The following is a 9,325-nucleotide window of genomic DNA, read 5'->3' on the forward strand; positions in this document are numbered from 1 at the left end:
TTTCAATATCTCTGTATTTAAGAAGAAATGTCGACAGTACATAGAATATTCGAAATAAGGATTTACGCAATCTCCAACAAACGAATGTTTCATAAAAGATAATCCTGTGATTAATTTGCCAAAAAGTATTTTAATGAAGCCTTATAGTCTCCAAGACGACGAAATAACAATTTGTTCAAACTCCACCAGACTTATTTGTATTTATGTTCCACTTTTTGTATGGAATATTGTTTTTTACTAATGTTGATTAGACTAAGACAAAGACATGCCTCGTATTTATTAGTTAAAATGGTCTGGTCTCAATTAAAAGTTTTTATAATAACATGTTAGTTAGTTATTTCGACTATGTATTTTCGTGTTATTCCCACGAGAATATAAGCGCGTGCTCCTATTTCACCATGCCTCCTGCTGATAGAGGAACTTTGACAATCTGAGACACATCTTTGTTTATAATTTATTTTATTACTTAAGATGTCATGTGAACATGGTGTAATGGTTGCAGCTTCTTACAAATGTGTAAAACAAAAAAACTTGGCCCTTTAAAAAGCGTGGCCGAGAGTTTTGCCAGTCCTTGTCTTCCGTACTACGCCCTTGATTTAAGAACTAGCAGTAAATGTAATATTAGAAGAATCTATATATATATATATATATGTATATATCTTTTTTTGACGTTCATAAGTGTACATTGTGTTGCCTATTTGAATAAATGATTTTTAACTGTAGTATTTTTAAACGCCCTTGCCAGTCTTCTGGCTTATGGGGTGTCCATGGACGGCGGTATCACTCCTCCTGCCTCCTGCCCGTTTGACTTCTATTATATAAAAAAATATCAATAATCACGACCACGAGTAGAAGTGTTACAGAGACAGTGTTTTTTTTATATAGATTTCCCAATATCCCCGACTCTTGTGGTGCGGGACCTTATTTTAAATATTGTTACGAAGACGGGTCGACTGCATGTTTCTAGATTTTTCCACTACTTAGAGAACTTTTCAGCAGGATGTAATATGATTTCTGACCGTTTCAGGAGAGGGTTAATCACATATTAGAAAATTGTAATTTCCATAATGTTACCCTAGTTTTCAGGAAGCTGAAACCTTTTTTCAGTCAGTTTCAGAACATGTGTAGTCGATTGGTGCAGTTTTCAGGAGACCCGTTTTCAGGCGTTTTCAGGCCTAGGTATACCCCTTTGATGAAGGAATATTCTAGACCGAACTTTCTAGGACAAGGACGAAATGATACGAGAGAGAGAGAGAGAAGATCAGAACTTTCTCGAAACTAGACTGAGCACTCTAGAACGCCGTACGACAAGGACGGAGCAACGTGCGAAAGAGACAAAGAGTGCGGACGTTCTAGAATTGTGCAATCGCTACTCAGTAGCAAGCCCGCCTAGAAAGTTCTCGAATATTGTTTAGAATTATTCCCAGGGATATATAAGCAAGCCGAAACGCGACTAGTCGCCTTTAGATTGGAATGCGATAACACGAGAAGAACACCGAAGCGATAAAGTGCGAATAAAGTGAATACAAGTGATAAAGTACAGTGTGAAGTGTGCATAAGTGAAGTAATTAGTGACTGTGTTTTTGTGTGTTATTAGTGAATCTCTGCAATTAATTTGTGCCCATAAATTCCTCATTGATTTATCAAGAAATAAACCCTTGAAGAAATCCACGGCATTTTCTATGCGATCCCCTAGCTCGTAACAATATATATTTTGCACAAACATATATACATACACTAAGAAATTTCCTAATATATACATCCATATATACAAGTATATACATATATATTACTATATATTTCTACTTTATATTCATGGGCTAGTGGAGGCCCGTCTCACCTCTGCTATGCTCTTGTTGCAGTGAGTGACACATCTCGCCATCTTACTGCAGAAATCTTCTAGTTGCGATCTGAAGTTTCTTAATATTTCGGCTAAATACTGGGTTGTTACCTTTATATCGATTTGTTAGAGAGACGGAGTTGGTGTAATTAACTATTCTGCAAAGGGAATGTTGTTTTCTTGTAAAGGGGGCAGTGACCGGGGGCTGGTGACCCATTAAAAACCAACATTAACAACTTGATACTTTTTCGAGAAAAGCACGTGTTCAAAAATCTTATTAAGTAAATCATAAATTCAAGTAAAAATGTATATAACATTGCAGCATTGAGTATAAACGTACATATATAGTGGATTTAGCGTGCAACTCTCAACCATGATTTAGTGCATTCGTTTAACGGTTACGGTATACCCATCATAGATTTTCCTGCAATACAGTACAGTGAAATCATCGGGAGGAAATGACATATATACATATAGACAAATGCTAGATATTTTTTTATTAAACCATTGATAGCTAATTGAGTTATGGAACGTATAACACACAAAATCACCTTTGCCGTGACAAACAAGACGGTTAAAGAGGTCCTAGGGGAACTTCTCTATTTTTGTCACAGTTTTATAGCTTTTGTAATTTTATGTGTTGTAATAAACTCCGGGTGGGGCCTATTTTACAACCAATAATCACGGTATATTTCCGGCAGTCGACTAATTTATTAAATAGATTTTCTACGTAGAAGTTATTACCGAAGCTTGCACGAACGTAGTGAAAATAAAAATGCTTGTAAAACATTTCGGATATTTATAAATGCTGGAACATAGCTACTTTTACAAAGTCAAATTCGTTTGCCTCAATAAAATCCTTACATCAACCCTCATCCGCAATTGTCAATATGAACGCGTTTAATTGAAAGTTACCGAACGGATATATGGACGGTTTCCTCTAGAGATACTGTGATTGAAAGTTTAAATGTTAACAATGCATTGTTTTAACGACTACAACAATAAATGATGAAGAGTTTTGCCGAAATATACAAAATCCAAGAGGCGAAGTTGTTGGCGGAAGCTAGTATAAAATAATTGTAGTACCACAAGTATGCCAATATATGGTTTACTACGTCCACCGTTTAGTTGGAAGCGCGATTTGTTCCATAAAACAAATTATTGTTATCACTTATTATCTATAATCCGTTATAATTGTAAAATACTTGTACCGAGATCACGTTCTGCGCAATAACTTATATCAGAATTAGAAACTGTAAGATCATTGAGCTTGTGAGTAGGAGCAAGGAGAAGGTACGAGTCAAGACTGCGTGACATCACAGGTTTATTAATGATTTTTAAAGTAACAGTCGCCCTAATTTAACATTTATGAGGCCATCAAATTAATGAAAGAGCATACTTATGAGCAATGAAATAGGCTATCGGTACATGTCTGCTCTCACCGTCTACAATTTAAAAAAAACGGTAAAAGGACTGGCTTCTGAACGCACCTTACGATACGACCCATACTTATTGCACTCACTCATTCACTCATTAGCACCCACACACTCATGCACACACAGAGATGCTACGCGATGCGTGCTTTTAAAACAATTAACTTTTTAAAAAATGTAATTTAAAATTTATTTCGTTAGCGGTTGTTGTAAATATGTTCAGATATAAGTTATTTGAAACAAATTGTTTGAAGCTGGGTAACCATTGACTTTAAGCGTTAAAAATATGAGCTTAAAACTACACAACGCTAACAAAAAATTGCTTGAGTTCTGTATATACAAGTAAATACAGTCCACCTTTTTGGACATTATCGTAATCAAATATGTTGTATTACAATTAATGAGTGTGGAAAAACTGTAGGGCTCATTTTGGCTTCAAATGAGCGATGATGCTAACATTTGGTTTACGCATCTACCTATTTATATATATATATATATAAGGGAGCGTTCAAGTATTACGTCACGCTATTTTTGGAGATTCTTGAAACGCGCCGTAACGTTTGTATCCAAAAGTAAAACATTTTGTGGCCAACAGTGACTCTTTATACCTAAAACGTACGATTATGTGGTGTAAAGTACTGGAAAGTGGAAAATAATATTAACAATAACGCGTGATTCAATCCCGCACCGCATCGTAATACTTGAACACTCCCTAACTTAACTAATGTTAGGTTATATAACTGTTGTTATAAATTATTGCTTATGAACTTATTTTTCCTCATGAATTCCTCATATCTACAACAGCTCTCCAGCAGCACAGTAAAAACAACCCACTTCAAGTAAAACCAAAGGGCTTAAAAGGGTTCGTGCCTTCAAACTCCGGTAGTTTACTATGTCCGCAATTCATTATCATTATAAACTTGATCCAAAAGTCACTTGAAAAATTGCTGACATTTTAAAGAGAATGCTACCAAGGCTAACAACCTTGCGTGCCCATAAAAACAAAACAATTCCTGTTTCACCCCGAATATACCCCATAGAGGAACGACCACTTAGCCACGGAGGGTCAACTACGAAATAAAACTCTGATATTCATAAATAGTTTATTTAAAAAATATCGTGAACACATACACAACTATATCTACAGCTTGGCAACTAATAATTCTGTTAATAGATAGATGCATTGAGTACAATAGAATTTTATTTAGAGTTTTTTTACCTTTTCGTTGAGGTATTATTTTCGACTCAAGTATTATTTTCTCAATATAATTAATTTTAGAATGCTCAAGGCTTGGTTTCTAGTATCACTATCAGTCAATATATCAATAACATATTAATTTTTCTAATTGCCGGATTGTGACGCTGAGCTAGGGCAATATACTAGGGGCCAGCGAGATAGATACATTATTACGAAATCGCCATAGAACAGGCGCACATGGCCCGAAGCGACGTATATTTGCGGCTCGTGGTTGGACGCAAATTTTAAATATTTTTTGCTTTTGTTTTTTCCCTTCTTACTTACGAGATACACAAGCACTGGCATTTCCTCAACGTCCATTTTGAGGCGCGCTGTTTTTGACCGCGATCCTTAGTCGTTAGTGCTCTATTGCCCTTAGGCTCTTGAGATTCTTAATTTGATCATGAACTACTTTTAGAATAATAAAACTATTATATAGTTATGAATGTCATAAACATTTTTGACAATATTTATTTGAGAAACTTAGTTCTGCTCGAGTCCACCAGGGGCGCTATAAACTTATTCATATAAATATTTGATACCATTACATTACAGGTATGTCGCAAACAAAAAAACAAGGAAATCCAATAGGGGACCGTACTCATTAAAACTTCTGGCAATTTAATGGACATTTCAACCTGTAACTGGAATTATAGCTGGAATCAATGCACTTCAGATTAATGAATGGTTTTTGGAGTTGAAGTTATCTGTCATTTTAGATTAAAGAGACTCCTAGGGTGTAAAATATCCTCCTTATATGATGATGAATATAATACAAGGGCATTCATAAATAGTCATAACGAAGTTCCTGAAAATGTGAATGCAATACCAATAAAACTGTAGCCTCCATGTCAGGTCAACGCACCATTCAAAGCAATCTCTTGAATTTTTTGTGAAGGAATCGTCCATCAAAGGATAAAATGCCCTGTCTTAAACGTGGACTACCAATTATGGTTGAAAAGTATTGTTTATGGAGTTTCTCATGAACCACTAAGAATCTGTAATGTCATGGACGCATGAATATCTTATGTATTTATTTACAACCCTAACATTTCTTTCCAATATTTATAGATGGGGTTGCGAAAATATGCATAAAATACAAATCTATTAATATTGCCAAGCTTTGTAGCGATACAATAAAAACATACTTATATACACAGTTGTAGAGAGCTTATAAAATTAATATCAGTCATAGAAATTGTTAACATTAAAACAATACCTTGGTTAGTATTCAAACATTTTGAGAAGCAAATACCTATTATATGTGTGCGTATTACCTTATTTTGCTTAGGCTTAGACTTAATCAAGGCTACCTTAGAACATTAAGGTACTATCGATTTAAACAACTACTTTAGAAGTTAGTTTTACTATTTAAATAAAAACCATTAATCATTTTGTGTGAGTTACAAATTAGTTGTATTTCCTTAGTATGAAAATAATTGTACAATAAAAAATAAAAAAAATGCTTTTGAAAGTGTTCATTTACATATAATTTCCATGTTTATAGTAGGGGAGCCCAAGCGGGGATTCCGGGATTTAGTATAGCGTGGCAGATTAATATACAGGCCTTGTACCCGGTTAAGTACCTCTACCAAATATGAGCTCCATATATATGGCGGCCCGTCAAGCATAAGAGATAAGATTAGTAAAAAAAATATTAATACCTAGAGATTCTCGAGCGCGTCAAATTAAGGTAAGGTGAGTTAATTACATGCAATTATTATAGCGCTGCGCTTGAGTATGTGATGTACATGGCACAGTTTTTTTTAACATTTTTGAAAAATCATATTTTAACTTATGTCTACATTATATAAAAAAAATCTTATTATCTATAAATCCCCGTTTAGCATCGTGGGCTCCCCTACTATAACTAAGAATATAAGAATTTTATTACACTCTAAAAGTGGCATTAGTATTACATGTCTGAATACATTATATTTGGCACCAATAAGCTGTACAAAAAATGCCATTGTTATTTGATACACTAAATATCTATAACTATGTCCTAACGTTTTTCTTAATAAGTATAGAAAAAACGCTAGGTTCACAATAACACAGTTTTCTTAGATGTTAGACAAAATAGCTTTTCATTCAGATCGTAGAAATATACATGTTTTTAATTTTGGCCACAATAAGGCACAACACATGATGATATCATGATGCCAAGATTTAAAAGGGAAGAATAAATTGACATTATAAATAGGACATAATTTAGGAACTTAGGAATATCTACACGTCGAGTACAGAATTTTCAAACTTTTGGTTTTATAAAAATATAAGAGTTTTCTATTTTTGTGCGTATACAAGGACAGTGACGTCGCTCAAGTACCATCAAGATTTTTTCAGTTTTTGGACAACTTTTAGACCATTTTTCTACTACCAAGGAATCAATATACGAAAAACCGTACACATTATATAGCAATCACATTACATACATTAACTCACTTAGTATCACACACACAATTTTTTCTTGAATTTGGAATACATAGTGGACTGACATTTAAAGCATACTTAAGTACAAAATTTTTACAACATTAAGTTCCAGTGATGCGACTGTTTTTAATGAAACATTTGCAACAAATTCCTAAAAATCCCATGCAGATTTTGCAACTGGAGTCAGCCACCAGACACAAAGATTTAATTCCTTCACAAACATTGCTTATCTTTTGTTTTATTCACACATTCACACAGATGGTCAGCAACTATGGAGACCTCTACTTTTTCTGGATAGCTATCAGCTAAGTAGGTAAACATTTAAGTTTCGGAGTTTAATTTATGGATCAGTTTCAAAGAGATATTCTGAGTTATTTTTCACCAGTAAATGAGTGCTGCTGCTGCTGAGTGCAAATGTTTTCAATAATAAATTAATATAAAGTATATGTATGTATGTCTTGATTTCAACCATTGCCTATAACAACCTCCGGATATAACAATGAAATAAGAGTGGTCCCTTCATCATTGTTAAATGTGAAATCAACTGTATTTAAATAATATATTTAGTTTTGTATAAGCAAAGAAACTATTTAAATCCATATTTGAATTTTACTTAAAAAAGAAAAAACATACCTTTGACTTAAGGCTAGTCCTCATATAAAAAAATGTATAACATAAAAAATGAGTATTACATTGAACAGGTACAAATTGGCATTTATATAACTTAAGAGTTCTAATTGGATTATATTTTTAAGGATAACAAAGTTTTTTTCCCAGCCAAAAATGTGATCTCCAAGAAAGTGGTATCAAATTTCTACATGGCAACACAAAAATTTTACATGCCAATCATATAGTAATCATGGTAAGCATAATTTTACTAACTTATAGCTAATATTACTTGGATTCTCATACAGATCTATAGAACTATGGCGACATCAGGGATGACAATTGTACAGTTCTCATTAGCATATGGAGACTGGCAGGTAGTATTGGTTGGTTTAAGTTTCTCAAGATCGACATTAATATTTCTCTTCTTTGCCAACTCTAGTATATAGTTCCTCAGTTTCATATCACTGAAATGAGAGAAGAAAAATTCAATCTTCCAAATAAATTATCTCACCAGAGAATCAGAAAAATTATTTCAAATCAATAAAGTCTTAAAAAGCATTATATACTGGAATCTGCAAGCCAGTCTTATACAAGTTTAACTATAAATTTCCCCACACATTTTATTTAAGTATGGACTTGTTTGGTCTCTCTCATTTTAATTAATGTTTATTATAAGCTTTTTATTTCTATTCATAGACCAATGAATTTTGCACAATGAACACTATAACATGTTCAGTATTTGCCTTTAACAAGATAAAATAAAATAGCTTTTCAGAAATATTCAGTGAAATAAACATATATAGGAAAACATTTCTTGACATTACAACAAATATCTATGCAATAGCTTCATTTTGTATGATGATGGTATTTTACCTGATTTTCATACAAAAACAGCAGATACAACAAACCAATGCCACTATTAAAAATGTTCCAAGTGTTGTTATTAAGTATTCAATATCATTATTATGTTCAGACATGGTAAGTTTTTAAAATTCCTGAAAAAAATATTTGAGTTAATATAACGCTAACCGTTCTAGACCGTTTCACGAAATTACTGTGATTATTCATATCGTAAGTAAATAGTTATTTCTATTCGTGAAGTTACAGTAACAACATCCATTCAGTGAACATTTCTCTACCTGCTTTTCTTTAATAATGAAACATTTTATACTTTTATTGCATTGCTTGCTATTATTGATATTTACTGTGTAGGGATTTTACAAAATAGCATATGCGGAAAACGAATAACGAATTGCGATCAATCGATGTTCGCACAGATTAGATCGCAATGCGTGACCACTGACCATAGGTTACTTACACGTACATTGTCTATAATTTATAATAAATAAAATTAAAATATGTGTTTATTCATTTTAAGCACATGCATTACGATGTGTAAGATTTGGGAACCCTTTTAAGTAAAAAATACCTGTGTCGGGGTTTCCAGCTCTTTCATAACAAACTTAATTATACATTCCTTAAAATATTTAATTTATGCATAATTTAGTTACATCTTTTACTTTATTTATTTTTGTTATTGTTATCAACACGCTTGAGTGCATAAGTGAGTGTGTGAGTGAGTCAGTGAGTGAATGAATAAAGTCTGTAACTACATTCTAGGTCTCAGAAGAAGCTCTAACTCTGCGTAGGGTATGTTCATAAGCCAGTCCTTAAGTCGTATTTTTAGATTGTAGACGATGAGCGGGTTTTTTTTACTGACCTGATGTGAAGCGATACCGCCGCCCATGGACACTCACATTGCCAGAAGGCTCG

At 33.3% G+C, this 9,325-nt stretch overlaps 1 long non-coding RNA gene across 1 annotated transcript; it reads right to left on the minus strand.

The window, feature by feature from the left end:
* Positions 1 to 4,370: 4,370 nt before the first annotated feature.
* LOC123711356 lies at positions 4,371 to 8,813 on the minus strand. The gene is made up of 3 exons (XR_006753944.1): positions 8,692 to 8,813; positions 8,426 to 8,547; positions 4,371 to 8,016 (listed from the first exon to the last, which is right to left on the minus strand). It is a non-coding gene; the product is annotated as an uncharacterized LOC123711356 (long non-coding RNA).
* Positions 8,814 to 9,325: the final 512 nt, after the last annotated feature.

This window comes from Pieris brassicae, chromosome 1 (genome assembly GCF_905147105.1).
Source record: "Pieris brassicae chromosome 1, ilPieBrab1.1, whole genome shotgun sequence".
NCBI lineage: Eukaryota > Metazoa > Arthropoda > Insecta > Lepidoptera > Pieridae > Pieris > Pieris brassicae.